This window comes from Micropterus dolomieu, linkage group LG20, assembly GCF_021292245.1.
Source record: "Micropterus dolomieu isolate WLL.071019.BEF.003 ecotype Adirondacks linkage group LG20, ASM2129224v1, whole genome shotgun sequence".
NCBI lineage: Eukaryota > Metazoa > Chordata > Actinopteri > Centrarchiformes > Centrarchidae > Micropterus > Micropterus dolomieu.
Genome location: NC_060169.1, coordinates 23,013,557 through 23,032,120, shown reverse-complemented (window position 1 = coordinate 23,032,120; position 18,564 = coordinate 23,013,557).

The window sequence follows — 18,564 nt, the reverse complement described above, 5'->3', positions numbered from 1 at the left end:
CAGAGCTACTCCAAAACCCACAGGTGTTAGACGGGGAAACAGCTCGCCTGGCTCTGTCCAAATTTAAACAAAATCTGCCTACCAGCACCTCTAAAAGCCTTTTCAAACACAACATGACAACAGCACCACTACCTAAGCAATTATTTCCAATGGCTTGAGCAGGGCCACGACTGCTTTTCGTTACATCGAGCAAAGCGCTTGACGCCATAAAGCGCGCCACTTGCGCCAAAGTTCAAATCACGTTGTGTCTGAAAGGGCTCACTGATTTACATCTCATTTGTTTAATCCATACACAATGTATGTGAAAATGACAAGTTGTAGTTGTTGTCGCGGTGGATGGATAAACTTATCAATTAGTGTGTTTATCCCAAAATGTTGAACTTATTCTTTAACATAGACTCATATTTCTATATTCTGATCAGTCTGTTGCTTTGGCAGAAAGAACAGCAGTAATCTGTTGGTGCAAAGTGATTGTGGTAGAGTGCTGGCACGTTTAAACAGGAAGTTGTTTCCATTTATTTAGTTTTAGCGCTCATGTAAATGCTTTGTGGGATTGATCTGTCAGGTTGGATTAATACAGAATTGAGGCTCCAGATAATGCTATCGAGTGAATTTGTTTACCGATTGTGTAATGCTGGGTAATGCTTCTTTTTTTTTTTTACTGGTCTGTGATTTCCAAAATATTTCCTTGAAAGTTTCCTGGAAACAAAACTACATAAATTGGCACTAATTATAAGGAAAATATTTCCTTGAATAAAAAGCAAAATTTTAACCCAAGCAATTATTAATTCATTATTTATTTGGCTTGAAGACAGATTTCACAACCAGTTACAGTTTAGAAATCATACCCGACCGTAGTGCTTTGAGCAAAAGACAAAGGTGTGGCCTTTCCCTTAACCAACATGTCAACATCAGCACACACCGCCAGTGTGCTTGCTTCCAGTGGTGGATAGGAGCTCTCTGCCACTCCCTCCCTCTTCTCCTCCAATCAGCTCTGTCCCTCCCTTCTCTCATCTCCTCCTTTATCTCTTTCCACCTCCACCCAATTCTTTTCTCTCGCTCTTTTGCCTTTCGACTATCTCCATCCCCCCCACCCCCACCCCCACCCCACCCAACCCCCCTCCTCTCTGTGTCTGTCCTTGAATGAATGCTCTCTGACTAGTGGAACATATGCTGCTGGTTGTTCAATACCCTCCCTCTGAGCGGGGGCTCATCCATGCATGTGTGTGCTCTGTGCTCTGTGAGCGTGTGTGTGTAAATGAGACAGAGATTGTTGTGGGTGTGTGTTTGTGTGTCTGTCCCTGTGTGAATACGAGTGTGTGTGTGTGTGTGTGTGTGTGTGTGTGTGTGTGTTCATTGAAACATATGCCTCCTGTTGCACATTGGCCATCTGTTCGTTGAATGGACTGATGGAGTGCTGCTGTAACCATGGCAATAGGCCATTCAGTCAAATAGCCCGTCAAACAACCCCTGGCTTCTGTGTGTGTGTGTGTGTGTTTGTATGTGTTTATGTTTAGGAATTGACTGGCAGAGTGGAGGAATTCCCACATGTTGATGAAATGAGGTTGACCCTCCAAGACGACCTCCTCCTACGTTATCCCATTTCTCCTTTTAGTCTCCACATTTGGACAGATTTTTTTAAACTACTGTAGCTGACTGAGGACATTGTCTCCAGGAGACCTTCCAACCCTGACAGACCATTTACAAACTAGGAAAAAAACATTGCACAATTGATCTTTGAAGCACCTTTTAAGGTTTGAATAGAGACAAAAGACAACACTGCGGAAACATACTGTACATTCAGATTAGTTTCACTAGAGTTTAACTTTATTACAATAAGATAATAAAATTAATTTTGTTTGTGGTAAAATCTGTTGCTTATTACTGTGCATTCAGACGAAAGTGAATTAAATCCTTGTAATGCTTTCCTTGCAGGGGTTTTATCTCTGGACTACTGCCAAGTGTTCACACACAGCACGATAACGCGAATAAACGCAACCTGTGATTACTGCAGCTGTATGAACCCAAAGTAAATATTTTGCTGTGATTTAATTGCAATAAACGGATCAAACTGATGCCGAAATAACTACAATATGATGCCGATTTGTTAAACATATGAATTCGTGCTTTGTCAGGTCTGTCAGCAAGACAGCGGGACAACAACTTCTAAAATGTTTGTTTTCTGAATGGAGTTCGGATCGATCAGGGCTATGCTATGCTAACTTGTTCACAGTAATGTACAAAGATAGCTGGAATAAAGAAACAGAAACATATTTTCTGAACTCACCAGGTAGTTCAACTTCCTCGCTTTCTTTTCTCCAAGCAATGTCCTGTTTTGTCCGTTTTTTATCTAAATATGAAGTAGTAGTCCAACAGATCTCTGGGTGCCCATAGACGCTAACAGCAACGACACTGATAGGCTATCGCAACTCAGCGTCATGTGACTTTCTCGTATTTTCAACTCACATGAAGGCCTCCTTGTCGCCGGCAGTGCCCCCTCCGCACCTCCTAACAGGAAATTGTGGCTCTCAGCGTCTTTGCATTGACTTTGTATGTAAACGCACCGCCCCAACACTCACTTCGCTTTTGGTCTGAAAACACCATTAGACTTTCACGTCCATCCTAAGTGTATATTCATCATGCCTCCTATAGCTCTTACAGAAAGCTTTTTGTTTTGCTCAGCCTTTCCAATAATTATTAGTCTAAAAGAAGCTCAAGAAACAGTTAATAATTGTTGGTTATTAACCAACAGTTAACCCTGCTTCAAGTTAGTTTCCCTTACTTTACTTACTTTACTTTACTCCTTTACTTTACTTTTGCTTACTTAATAATAGTTTAAAACAATAAATAGGATGTTGGATTTTGGAGAATATTTATAGAATTAAATTCGCAAATACAGACAAGTATACTGTGCTTACAACCACACACATGAAAAGCATTACACACACACACACACACACACAAACAGCAGAATGGCAACAGTGAAAATGAATATTGAGTTTCAACTGTCTCTAATCACTGGTCTATTCATCTGCACTCAGTCAGACCATTCAACAGCCCCACCCTCACACATACACTGGCCCCACCTATCCACTACACACACACACACACACACACACACACACTGTGCTCCACATAGTGCTGGCCATATGTCAGCCCATCTCCTCTGAGACGCCTCTCCTGGGACCCCCATTTATTTTGTATTACACTATATGTGTGTGTGTGTGTTCTGTAATGTGTTTGCCATCTCCTCTTTCGTGTCAAAAACTGGCTAAAGGAATCTGAGAGAGAGAGATTCACTTAAACAAATGTAATTTATTAAAAAGATTAACACCATCAAACAATAGGGTGTGTACCTCAACAATGAAAGCAGTGCATGGATGAGTTGGTGATGAGGAGGTATTGAGGGGGTAAACCAAGCGAAGATGATGCAAGGTAGATGTTAGCTGTTGGAAGAGGGAGGCATGAGGAACCACACTGACCAGCTGATATAGACCAAGGCTTAAGATGAGCTTAATCAGCTGATGACCCTCCCATGTCAGCCAATTGTCTACTGAGGTTGGCAAAGGCAGCCTCAATCAGAGTGGGAGGGGCGTGACAAGCAGGTGAATTGGCAAGTAGATGGTCACATGGCAAAACTAGTTAACTGGTGAATGACAGTTTCTGATCTCTTATGATTAATATCCAAATGAAGTGACTACAGTGCCCGAAAATTACTGATTTGCTTTTGTTGTGACAGAGAAATGTGAGGAATACAGAGAAGTGAGTAGTGTGGGCAGCAGGAAATCAGGTTCAACTCCTGGACCAAAGTGCACATAATGCTAAAAATAAGCACCAAAGCCCATCACAAGTGTCCATCAAAGTGCCCTGCAGTTGGATAAAGCACCAAATTCACATTTTTCTGCCTTCACAAAATTCCAGCAACCAAACTTAACACAAAACTGGAATTACATAAGCGCCAAACCAAAGTAGCACTCCAAAAGGTTCCTCTAAACAAAGGCTCACTGGCCAACTAAAACGTTTCACGGGGCAAAACCCAAAAAAGAAACCAAGACTAAACAAAAAGCACTTATTTTACACTCATTGCCTTTTTTGTTTAAGGATACAAACCCAAGACAAAAAGACATGTACTGGAACATGTGCAATTGTGAAATAAAGCTCCCAGCGTTATCTAACTACATCCACTCACAATCTAACTAGTCTAAATACTAGCACTTGGACAGGTATTGGTGGTGGGTGGGGATTCCACCACAACCAAAAGACAACCAGAAACTGGTGGGTCCCTTTGAAACAAGATAAATGCTCCCAAGACATTGTATTCATCCACATTCTCTGCCACACTAAAGTGAAAACGACAAACAACAAACTGAAATGGGGCTATATTTGACCACCACATTCCTCTAATCCCAAAACAAAGATGTTTTTAAACCAAACAGGTAGGGGACTAACGCTCCCTTCCAACTTCCACTAAAACAAACTCCACAGTAGTAACAAAGTAACCAGATTGAACATACGTTTTAGTATTCGGGTCTTTCTGGTGAAGACACAAACTGTTGTCTGCTGTGGGTTGATATTTTGCATTTCAGAAGTAAAAACAGTTGATGTGTTTTTATGTGGACCTGCTGAAACCAGTGGCCCCTGTGGCTTGTTTGCCTGCAGGCCATAACTGACATTGATTCCATGAGACGGGACGGCAAACTCAGTATTTGGGTTTCAGCAAGTTGTCATAGTGGCGTCTGTGTGTGTCTGACTGTAGACACATTAATGGGAACACAAACTCAAAAACAACACAGGATTTTAAAATATTCAAAGGTTTCAACAGCAGTGCAGTCGGGTCCCAAATAATCTATTCTTTAATATGTGGACAGTTTTCCTGAACATGGAGCCATAGCCACTGTCTAAGTTCCAAACTCTGACAAGATATTTTAAAAGGGGTGGCAATAGTGCAGTGGATAAGACATACCTGTGTTTGATTCCCACTGCGACACATCCATCCAATGTATTCCTGAGCAAGACACCTAACCCTTAGTTGCTCTAGAGGCGTGTGACCTCTGACATACTGTATATAGCAATTGCAAGTCACTTTGGATAAAAAACTAAAGATGATCTATAAGTGAAACTGTAGCTCTTTACACAAACTAGAGGAAATCCATCACTCTGATTTTGGACCACTAGTTGTTCTTTGTAATTAGTACATTCATGAAAATGCCAGCATGCATCATAAAAAAGTGTCCCTGTAAATGCTACTGTAGACACTTTATTTTATATTTCAGGTAATGTTTACCTTTAAAAAAGGATTGAACAGAGCAGAATGGTCTTTTCTCATTCAGAATGACGCTCACTAATTTGTTGAATGATGCTGCTTTATAGTAACAGCGTTAAGTTCAAAGCTTTAGTTTTGTTTGACAAATTCTTAATGTGAGGGTGAATTGTTTCAGATTTTACTCTCTAACAATGCCCAAGTACATGGTAAACACCGCTTTGTCTAAGACCCGGGGTACATTTGATCAGAACTCCTTCAAATGGCGTGCGGTCTGACCACGTCTGAAATCAAATGTGTTTATAGTGGTTCGGAACAGCCACACACCGGCGGGGTGAAAAGCAGGACGTTATAGAAGGGGGGGGGGGCGCGCAATATTGTTTTAATATGGAGATAACTGCACGCAATTTCAGACAGTCTGTCCTGGAAGACATTCATAGTGTTGCGCTCTGTTGTACATGCAAAAAGTGACACACAGGTAACGTAAAAACAACGAGAAGCTTCAGCGCTTCAAGTCAATTTTCTTTCCATCTATATAGGATCATTCCATGTGAAGGTATTCTGTGCATTTGAAAGAAGAGGCTGACCCAGAACACGTTAGAGGGATTACATATCCCATCTGGCCTGGGAATTCCTCTGCATCCTTTACAAAGAGCTGCAGAATGTGGCTAAAGAGAAGGCCATCTGTGTTACCTTAGCATGCTGCCAAGCTGCAACCCAGATCTGGATAGTAAGATCACGTGGTAAATGAATGGATGTATGAATGATACAGACATTAGCTCAGTAGATGATGAACATAAGTTGATGGGTGTAATTTATGTTTGATATATCAAGATGATCATGGTGGGATAATATGAAGTTACAGGCTCACTTTAAACGTTTAAGTCATTTTTAATACTGTCAGTGAAATAAACAGACAAAAAAGCCCCATAAAAACTGTGTGTGTAAAGTAAGTTAACACTTTATAGTAACAGTCAGAGTCTGAGTAGTACAGCATAAAAAAAACATTCAGGGATCCCCCTCTAATGCAACAGGGGACTAACTGGAGCGTCCTGGTTGTTTGGCAGCTGAGACTCATTCCATGTTGCGGTGTTTTGTGTTTGAGCCCAAATTATGATCTTGGTTTAATGTCAACCACCTAAATTCTTTCCTATTCTGTTGGTCTCTCACCACTGTCTCCACTATCAGACATGCCTTAAATATACTGTTACATTTTCCATAAGTAATACTTTTGTTGTTATTAGTGTTAATGCTGATTGGTTGTCCTTGAGAAGAGCCATGCCGCGTATTTCTCAGCCCACAAGACAAGAGACAATTGTTTCCTGATTTATGAAACTCATAGTCTCTTTTCTCCCGTCAACAATAAGAGAAAAACAAAAAGATGTTTAAAATTCAAAAGACATGTTCAGTGCCTGTGTGTTTTAGTCAGTCTGGGAGCGCCTGTGTCATTTGAAATGTGACTGCATGTAAGTGTGTGTGTGTGTGTGTGGATGTGTGTGTGTGTGTGTGTGTGTGTGTGTGTGAAACAGGTTTAACTCAGCTTATACAAACATCTTGTGCGATCACCAGAAAATCAGTTGCATAATCTTCAAAAGACAAGGCTGATTTTAGGGTTAAGCGTTAAATGGTCCGTTCACCCAAATTACCAAATAAGGCTGAAACCACTGGCATGATCAATCATTTACTAATGCTTTATAGATAGACTTATCAATACAAGCAACTTTGGGGTTCACACAACCCACATATTATTTCAACAGGAAGATGACTCCAAAGGACTGTTTTCTACAAATTATAACAACTTATAAGCTCTTTGTAAAAGGCGCCTTAGTCGAAAGTGGTTGAAAGAGATTCCAATCAAACTTTATTGCAGCAATGCGTTTCCCGATTCCAGTTACTTTGCGAAGTACAATGTTATTATAAGTGAGGGAAATAACGACTTAAAAAAAACCCACGTTGTGATAAACTTAAATGATCCTTTTAAGACAAATCAATAAGTAATGAAAAAACTATTTTGACGTTCTCTGTGCCTCCTATTGACCGCAGCCTCTCCCAAGTCTCAGTGAGCACAGATTATTTTTTATCCCATGGGTCTGATTGTGAAGCTTCTGCTTTTTGTATTTGTACTTTTGTATGTCTTGAGCAGTTGAAAATCCATCTTGGTTGACAGATGATGATGAACACAATATATCTCTGTGTATGCGGGGGGTGTAATATTGTGAAACAACAATTGAATTGTAGAAAATATTCAGCAAACACAGCATTACTGACCACAGTATTGTCAACTAGTTAGGGTTAACCAAGATGTGTGTGAGCATGCAAACTAAAGTTGTGTGTCACATCTGGTTGTGTGAGTTCGTGAGCGTTTCAGCTGTAAACTCTGGTAGCCTCAGACCACTTTTTCCAACTTTGTTGTTTATTTCTTTCTTTTTCTCTTGATTTATTGAGTGCTTTGTTTTGTTTGGTCTTTTCTGACATCAGTCTCACCACTTTCTCTCTCTCTCTCTTTTTCAAAATCTTCTTTCGACTTTTCTCTCTCCTGTCTTTGTCATATCTGTGTGGGATTTTGTGGAATTTAGTGCAGTTGTAGAGTCCTGACAACTGTGCGGAGACATCTGTCCTTCCTCTCTGCAACTATTAATGTAAGTGTTTCGTTCTGCTTAGAGCAAAGCGGTTTAGATAATTTATTCTCTGCTGGGTCAAGAAAGGAATGTTTGTCTGTGTGTACCTGTCCATCTGTGAGTATATTATTGGTCGGACATCCACAAAAACCTTTAGACACACATGTTATTCACACCCTGCACAAACACACACACACACACACACACACACACACACACACACAGTGCAGTCTGATCCTGATTCACACACTTCATTTTAGGTCAGCAATTCTACCTGTGTATACTTGGTTTTTGTGAAATGCTTTAAACAGGGAGCCACAATGTGCGTGCAGTGTGCGTTGACACAGTGACTGCTTCCATCTGCAGCTATTTTGTGTTCATCTTAAAGATGAAAGAAAAAATACCCATTGTTTTGTCTCTCGCTGTGAGCGTCATCTTCACAGAGGTCTGTGGGTTTGTGCTCCCACAATTATAATCCACAATATATTTGAATGAGCGTATGAGTGTTGTGCGTAGTGTCTTTTCACAATGGTGGAAAAATAACTCAAATGTCTAAGTGTATGTTAACATCTAATATCAGTACCAGAATGTAAAAATTTACTTACACTAACATTAAGTAGTAGTTAAGCAGTGATAATTAGCAGGGCAACCCGCTCTACCTACTGAGCCACAGCCACCCATTGCTCCACATTGCTTTCGACCAATGACTTGCTGCCTGTTAATCTTTCACCATGGTGCCAAAAAACAGAGATTTAAAAAGAAATTCATGAGACCCCAGATTTGAATTATAAAGATGTTCTTTTTGATATTTTGTAGGCACGATGGGGGTTGTGATAGCATAGTGGATAAGAAGCATGCCTTTGGTGTGAGAGACCTGGGTTCAATTCCCCACTGTGACCTGTCCAACATGTCCCTGAGCAAGACACTTAACCCCTAGTTGCTCCAGAGGCGTGCGACCTCTGACATATATAGCAATTCGATAAAAGCATTGGCAAAATAAATGTAATGTAAAGAGTAGGATTTTCCTAAAATAAAAAAATCCTTCTCAATCATCACTAGCTTGCTAAAGTATCTGTAAAATATAATGTTCCAAAAATAGTAGCTAGCAGTGTACGTACACACAAGTCCTGCTGTCAACCAACTGAAATAGCTTTCAGTTTAGAGAAAATAAAAACCTTAAGGGGTATAGTGCTGAGTTTGAGCACAATTTTCTGGATCACACAAGCCACGCTAGTCCCAAACCCTTGTAGATCGTCTGAGACTCAGTGCTAGTGTCTGTAATGAACATGTGTACAGCTGACGATAGCTAACATCGCTGTAGGCAGTGTATTATTTTTTTTAACACTGAAGAACTGATACAGCAGCGTTGTCGTATACAGCATTGGGGGGGGGGGGGGGGGGGGGGGGGGGGGGGGGGGGGTGCTTCTGGTGTCGCCGAGCTGAGGCCTTTGAAGTAATAGACACACAATAAGTGAAAACACTGTAGTGATGAATGTTTTCAGTATTAAATCTTTATCAGTATCAGTAGTATTGTTGATGCACGGCAATATGGTCATTTTTATTTTTCTGAGCCCTACCACATCAGAGGAACAACAGCACACATGGATTCTGTTTTGCTGCGGATTCTCCCTTAAACTAGTTCATCAGTTACCCCCCTCCCCCTGCTGCTAGAAACTACCGTGCCTGTTCCACTTATCAATGGCATTCCTGTGTTAATGCATGAATCATGACACTTTGACTCTGTGCTTCTCTTTCTTCCTTTCCCTCCCTCTCATTCATATCGTTCTACCTTGGTAACGGTTTAACCCTCCACAGATGACTTTGTGTGGGGACTTCCTCTGAAGTGCTGATGGGTCACACGCATGACGACCAGGTTAACAAGCAGGCAGGTTTGGGAGGTGGGGATAGTGGGTCATGGTTAAAGGTCGGGATAACAGGGAAATCCCAGAGCTCAATGCAGGGCCACTCATCCTCCTGTGGGATGATTACTTCTGAAATCTGCTTTGATCTGCAGCTCGTCCACAGTGCCTCTTCATCAGGTGACAAAAGACTGTCTGCAGGTGATCTTTTTTTTTTCTTAGACATACAGAACTTGCAAACATGTACAGCATCCTGTTTGTGCTGCACTGTGAGCCGGAGATGGTTTCCTACACTTCAGGAACGCACTGCTCTTTATACACAAATGAGTCTGTGTATTGCAGATATAAGCAGCATGTATGAATAGAAAGACCACACATAATACAATCCATAACACATACTCACAGAATTTAGACATACATGTATGTTTTTTATTTGATACTTTCTCTATGTTCAGCTTTCTGTACAATTATCCTGTTTTTTTTGTATCTTCATGAATTTTAAAATACATTATAACAGTGCTGTCTAATTTATGTTGCCAGTCTCTCCACATGGCAGCAATCCAGTATAGCTGGGTTGTGAACACAGTACTCACATAAAACAAAATGTGCATGATCAAAAATGCATCACTGTCGGAGAGAAAAAATGGGAAAGCAGCAGTTTAACTGACATTTTACAGTCTGTCACACCGCAGTGGCGTCTTCCTTTGTGTAAATCACACAGTCCTCGCTGTAAATGCCTGACTGGAAACTCTTTGATCACAGAGAAAAACAAATGAGAAAAGAGAGGGAGGTCTCCATTTCACTGGTAAGGGGGAACCCCACATGTTGCCAGGTTATCTATTTCCATCTGGAGACATGCGCACCTGATCAAATTAGACTGCAGACTTAATACTCAGTACACTATGAGCAGTACTACTGTACTCAGGTTTAAATAATAGAAGTTATGCGGGTAAAGGGGCTTTCAGCTATGGTGGGAGCAGATACTACTTGGTTCCCCAAAATAAAAAGCAAACATGGACACTTAATAAGGCTTATATAGTATAACTTGATGGAAGAAAACCAAAAATACAGCTAAGCAGCTCCATGGCACACAACAGAATACTGTTGGGAAAACAATAATATTATATAAAATAATGATATGGAAAAATGTTTCTGCAGCACAAAAACAAACACACTGTGTGGTTTGGGGAAACAGGAGAAGAGCTGATAGCTCTTCAGCAGGTACATGCCACTTCATCCTGCTCTTTGATAAGCACAGACACTTCCCTTTAACATGGGACTGACAAACACACACACACACACACACACACACACACACACATGCACACACACACACACACACACACACACGACTCTCCATCCTGTCATGCCGTTATCCTTTGTGGCTGTGTCCAAACCAAGCTGTCAATTTTGAAAATGCATCATTTTGGTCTTCAGCCCACATTTAGCAGATTAAGTGGAGCATTTCAAAAAGTGCTTTCTGGGGCTTCAAAACCTCAAAATGGACAACAACACAGAAAAGTAATGGAGCTGTTATTGACCAATTCATTTACAGATGCAGTCTGTAGTGTACGCTTCTGTTGTTTGCCAAGTGTAAGAGGAGCAACGTGAAGAGATTCTGCTGTTTTCATTTTGTTCAGATGTCTCAGCGTAGATTTTCACATGTGAACAACTTTTTCCGATGTGTCCGCTTTAAAGTATCATAGTGCACCTTATCTGCATGATTATGCTTGTGTGCAAGAGATAAAGAGAGTGTGAAAGAGATGAAGACATCTAGAGTTAATGAGAGAGGAAACGGCACACTGTATTCACACCCAGAAGATGAGTAAGATGCTGAGCAAGGCAGAAGAAAGGAAGAAAGAGCTCTCACAGAAGCCTTAAATAGTACAAATGAGTCCCAGTCGCTCTTTAGCATGTGTCCGTTAAAAGGAACAGGATGTGTGTGTGTTTGTGTGTGAGAGAGAGAGAGAGAGAGAGAGAGGCAGCGAGAGTTTACAGGGCAGATTGGCAGTATGGAGCCTTGTCATCCGTCTACTGTGAGAGTGCTAGCAGTTTAACTGGCCTCCTGAGCTTCTGACATTTTCCAAGATGTCCACATCTGTATCATACATGTCTAATATTTTGTACTGTCAGAGTTCAAACAAGCCACTTAACCTCGGCCAATTTTAAGACTGGAATTATGGTTGGGTAATGTTTTATGTTCCTCAACAAAACAATGTACAGTGTATTTTTAGCTTTAGAAAACTCCTCTACACTGGTGCACACAGCGGCATGTTGTACTCTCATGATGCTGCATTTAGCTGTCTCGGTGTGTTGGTGTGAGATCAAACCTTTTCCACAAGAGAGATGTCTCAAGCAGCAGTGAAACAACGTGACAATTAACCACTCCATTGAAAACAAGGGCTCATTTTTCACTGTAAAATAGGCATTTAACGTGTTTGTATGAGAAGGTCACATTTCCACAGCAGGAATCCTGTTTGACAAAATAATGACTGTCATGACAGAAAAAGCATCATTCCTGTGATTTTTAATGTTTTAGCCCTTTAGCTATGAATTTCATGTAATTTGCATGAGTGCCAAACATTTTCCAAAGCATACCGTATGTTTCAGACCCTCCAGGCAGCCATTCCCATTCCTTTCCATGTAGTTCAGATATTTGAAACCTACTTGACATGGGTAATCCATCACAGGGAGTATTTTGTCCAATTTATTAGCTGTATTTAGTCATTTTAATCAATAAAGTTTTCTGTAATGTATTACCTATGCTGTGCTCTGGATAATGGTTGGCAAACCTAAAGTAGACTTCAATGGGCTAAAACTGGCAAAGCCGCCAGTATGTTGCTTTAATATGTACCATGGATTTCTAGTATGGGTGTGCATGTGTGTGTGTGTGTGTGTGTGTGTGTATTAGCAGGTTAGTTACAGGATCATCTCCTATCGTCAATGAGGTGTGAACCCCAGACTTCTCACATCCCCCCACCCCCATCTTTACACCAGCCCAGGTGTCAAAGCCCCCACTGAGGTGGCACTTATCACTGGTCTGGGAAAGAGATGCTCTGCAACAACACACACACACACACAGACACACAGACGCTCAGATACCAGAGGATGACTCGGGTTGGAAAAAGTCTCTCCTTCTCAGCAGATATTAAGGTCTATAGATTATCGGGTCTAGACAAGAATGATAAAATGACATTGGCAGCACTGGTTTCTGAATTTGGTTCTTCCGACTGCCTTAAGTCTGTCTATTAAACCGCTTTGTCAAAGATTTTGGTCACTGATCTACATTATCTTGCTCAGCATGTTGGGCCTCGTCTCAGATACTAACAACGAGTCGCTCACTCACAGATTTATCTATGACTACCTGCCTGGTGTCTGTTTTTAGGCCGTGTATCTGGCTCTGTTCTCCCTCCTCCTTTCCTCTGAAGATAAGTGTGTCACTCACACAGCAGAGATTGTGCGTTGAGACGATTTGGGACGGTGAGTCACCCACTAATGGCAGATAACACAGCAGACAGACATTCACATCAGCAGTTGGAACGCCAAACCATTAATTTTTGTCAAATGTATGGCAGAGTTCATAAATACTCACAAAATTTACAGTTACACTTTGTTATAAACTCAGTAGCAACTTTTGAGTAGTACGGGTTCACCATGCAACAGAACACTTCAACAGGGCGTAGAGGATAAACACGACTACAGAGAATATAAACATTTGTGGAGTTAAGTAGTCAAATGGTGGCAGCAGTGACCTCATGACCAAAGGGTCAGCGGTTCAAATTCCTGGACCACCTGGTAGAGAAAGTGGCTGAGACACAGCAGCTACCATTAAAACGCTGTAAAGCAAGATACCCACTGCTGCGGATCTGTTCAGTTAACTGTGGTTTGCACTGGACTTGGCATCTGCCAGACGTCTCTCTGCTACAGCACTCGCTTAAACTGTCTGTCCATAGAAAATAATGTGTATCTTCTGTATAAATTATGCAACTTGATTATCAGATATTTATTGTGAAAAACATCTTAAAAACAGCTTACATATTGTAGATTGGCATAAAATGTAAGTTGCAAAGTGGCCAGATATTGAGATTAAAATTGTATAAATCACTGTCTTCACATTAAGATTTAATCATTTGAGTCCCTGTAATTTGAAAGTGCTACCATTAGTGTCAACCCCACTGCTCTGTGCTGAAGATGAGGCTGATTGTTTTGATGTGCGTGGCTGTGTGATTGAGTCCCTGTGGCTCCCTCTAGGCAAACTGTTTGCACACATGTTAGCACATTAGCAAAGTGAGCATGACACTTAACATGTTATGTCAAATCTTGTTGTTTTGTTGTGTTGCCAACACTGTGAATTTCTGTATCGCAAAGAGATTTGCTACAAGAGATGAAGCTTTGCTTTTTTAGTAGACATCCCAAACAACCTCAGTTATCATATTACATTAGGATAGTGTCTTTTATGTGAGCTCTTTCATACATTAAGGTAAATAACAATAATTGTTAAATCTCTTGTGGTCTCTTATGCTTTGAGGTTGTGTATTGTGTCACTACATGCAGAAATTATTTTAAAGAAAAGCACATTTTTCCCAAACTGGTATTTTGCCTGCATACAATCTGTTTCTGTTCACCTGAAAAACAGAAATCATGGAGTTTTTCTGCTGTGCTCTCGAGTCACACAAAGTGGGAAAACTTGCTGCTGCAGCTCATGAAGGAAGATAAAGGCTTCCCTGCTCTCTTGTGGTTCCCCACTGTCTGCTGACAGGCAGTCCGCCACAATCACAGCATGAGTGAGATGCTGGTCTGGTGAAAATGTTCATATATTTACGTAATATCTATAAACATACTTTTATACAGACTGAATTGGAAAGATTTCTCTATAAAATTAGTTTTTCCTTTGTCTGGAAGCAAAACTGGTGTGGTCTCTGGTGTTTCTCTGTACCCCTCTTTTTGGTGAAGGTTCCCATTTTCATCCCAAACTTTCAATTAAAGGTTTTGTGAGCCTTTTATTGCAGGGGTTTTAACCTATTCTGCTCCATCATCACATTTTTAATTCTCAAAATTCTCTTGAGTCCCCTGCACTTAGAGATCTGTCACTTTGTCATCTGAACATGTTGTGCAAATAAGGAGCCTCAGAGAACTATAGTAGATTAAAAGCAATATAAATACATCAACAGAGATCTCTCATGATGGTGTCTATACATATGGCATGAAAAAGGTAAGCCATGATGACTCTTGATGTGTATTTGACCTGCAGCCCCTCTGAACAAACAATAGCTGTTTGTTTCTCTGTTGTCAACAAGAATCAGTCAAAATGAAGTAAATCTGCTGACCATCACTTGTGCTGACTTTTTAATCTGTGTTTTTGCTTTAAATGAAGGTGTCTTGATTTTCTGGATCCCAGTAAATGATAGGTTGCCACCTCTTGTGGACCCTATGGTAGTAGTCTAGCCAGTTGTACTGTAATTGTCACTGTAACTGGGTGTGCAATCACTGGTGACATCCCTGTAATAATAACCAATGTCCTCATAATTGGTGTTATCCATTGTGCTGCCCCTGTAATCTGTACTGTCCTACATGAGGAACCTTCCAGGTGACACTTAGACGGCCTCCAACAGAGACGACAGAGAAGTTTGATCTGTCACATCTTGGCATTGTGGCCTTCACATGTAAATGAAATTTGATGCAGCGATGTAAGTATTCATCACACCTGCTTGGAGTCTCCACGTGGTTACCATTTAAAAACTATTCAAATTAGCCTTCATTTAAATTTGGCCTTTGATAATCGTATGTTATCCCAAACCAAAAGATCCTAACCTCTGCGAAAGAATCTACATATAAATAAGACTACTGGTAAGTACAGTAAGTGTTAACATGATTTCTTTGATAATTGTGGCTTTAAAAAAAACAAAACACAAATGTAAGTCTGCATAAAATGAATAGTGGCATTAAGCCAAGAAGTCCATTTATATTTTTTCATAAGCGGGATACTCTTGACAGCAACTTACACATAAAATAAACCATAAAACTGCCCACCACACTCAATTGATTTGTTATGATGTTTTTGCTAACAATAGGATTTTTCATGGACATTTTCTTTATGTATACAAAACATGCACTTAAAAGGCAATTCACCACCTGATAGCAATTATGTTAATTATAAAGTTTGTACCATAACCAGCACTTCTGGTGTGTGTCTACCACGACTATGTTTCAGTAGCATAGATAAAAATATTTTAAACCAAAAAGACATACATAGGGAGGAAAGGAAAGAATAAAATACTATAATCCCAAAATATTATGGACAACACACTCAGCCACATACTTCATTTCTGGTCCCTTCACTGTGTCTTCAAAGGAGAAGCTCATTAAAATTATTTTTATATCTACGACAGTATTGTGTGTCCTTAAAGCGACCCCAGAGCCAAGAGATCATTCAACCATCTCAACTGCTAACAGAGTCAACACGGTGACATATAAAAGAGTAAGTAGAGGTGAAAAGAAAAGAGCAAATCCGCCATCTAGTGCAGGCAGGCAGGAAGCACAGTACTCTGCTGGATTCTGACATTTTGAATGAAACATTTTCAGACAGAGATATCAGAATCAGAATCACTTTTTATGTCCAGGTATGTGTACACATATAACGAATTTGACTCTCAATCGCTCTCAATGTACACATACAGAACAAGCATAAACAAACAAGACAGCAAGACAGTCATGTACTGCAACATAGTGCAAAAGATGCTGGAATAAATAAATATTTTTGTGCAGGTATTATAAAAACAAAATCTAGATTTTTAAAAGATTCTTTCTATAGTTTAAAAGTGTGCTAAACTATTTATAAATTATTTAACTATTTTTAAATTATTTAACTAACTACTACCGAGTAAAATGCCACACCTGACAATATGTAATACTATGTGTTTTTATTTCATAATGTATTTAACATCAACCATTGAAAACTAACAATAAACCATATATTTTAAGAACAAAGAGAGGAAAACCACTCACAGTGGTATTTATAACTGTAGTTACCTGTGTGCGGAAACCCATTAGCAATGTAGGTAAATAATGTAAAACATTCATTGCTGATAAAGTGACAACTCATTATAATAATAATAATAATAATAAATTTTATTTATAATGCACTTTACATTTCAGGGAAATCTCAAAGTGCTACAGCAACAAGGGGTTAAAAACAGTTCCAGAAAATAACAATCGCAATAAAACACCGTAACAAAAGATTTAAAACCATGACTGTTAAAAAGCCTTTTGAAATAGAAAAGTCTTTAGGCCCTTCTTAAAAACCTCCGGAGTTTGTGGGGCCCTTAGGGGCTCTGGGAGGGCATTCCAGAGCCGTGGGGCGACTGCCTGGAAGGCCCTGTCTCCCATGGTGGAGAGTTTAGTCCTTGGTTGGTGCAGGCAGTGGGTAGAGGTGGAGGAGCAGTTCCATGTATGCACTGGTGGGTAAGGAGACAGATTTTATATTGAATTCTGTATTGAATGGGCAGCCAGTGGAGGGATTTCAGGACTGGAGTGATATGGTCATATTTGCGCCTCCTCGTCAGGACCCGGGCAGCGCAGTTCTGAATATGCTGGAGCTTTTGCAGTCTCCTGCCAGGGATCCCGATGAGGAGGGCATTACAGTAGTCCAACCTGGAGGAGATAAAGGCATGGATCAACTTCTCAGCATCTAGTTGTGAGAGGGAGGGGCGGAGTTTGGCGATGTTTTTGAGGTGGAGGAAGGAGACCTTACAGAGGTGACGGATGTGAGTGTCAAATGTGAGATTTGAGTCAAGTCTGACTCCAAGGTTTGTAACAGAGGTAGACAGGGGAATGTGATGACTAAAAATGGATATACTGCTGAGGGAGGAGGACTGGGTTTGATGTGGGGTACCGATCAGGATGGCTTCGGTTTTGCTGCTATTTAGTTGAAGAAAGTTGTCAGCCATCCATGCCCTTATCTCAAACCTGAAGTGCAGATGGCAGAGCTGAGGGGAGTGTGGAGTCCATTTTTATGTATAGTTGTGTATCATCTGCGTAACAATGGAATGAAACTTTGTGTTTATGGATGATGTGACCGAGGGGTAGTAAGTAGATGGTAAAAAGGGTTGGACCAAGGACGGACCCTTGTGGCACTCCACAGCTGACTGTGTGGGGTGATGATTGGGACTGTCCTAGAGCCACATACTCCGTCCTGGCTGTGAGATAAGACTGGAACCAGCCTAGTGTGGTCCCAGAAAGTCCTACCATAGACTGGAGACGGTGAAGCAGAATGTTGTGATCCACAGTGTCAAAGGCGGCCGACAGGTCCAGTAGGAGGAGGAGAGATGGTAAGCCCTGGTCTGCAGTCATAAGTAGGTCATTTGTGACGCGGACCAGGGCTGTCTCCGTGCTGTGTGCTGCTCGAAAACCGGACTGAAATTTTTCATATATGTTGTGGATGTGAAGGTGATTGTGGAGTTGGGCTGCAACAACTTTTTCCAGGACTTTGGACAAAAACGGCAGGTTTGAAATGGGTCTGTAATGAACCAGGATGTCGGGGTCAAGTGACGGCTTTTTCAGATGGGGGCGGATAACTGCAGTTTTGAGAGCTGGAGGAACCTGACCGGATTTGAGTGACTGGTTGAGGATTGCTGTGATCAATGGACTGATGGCTGTAATGTTGGATTTTAATAATGATGTGGGGAGAGGGTCCAGTGAGCATGTGGAGGATTTCATGCACCTTATGATCCTCTCCACCTCTGTCTGAGAAATGCCTGAGAAAAGAGAAAATGTCTTTAATGGGTTTGTGGGACTAATTTTGGAGGAGGGTGAAACTGTGGCAGAAAGG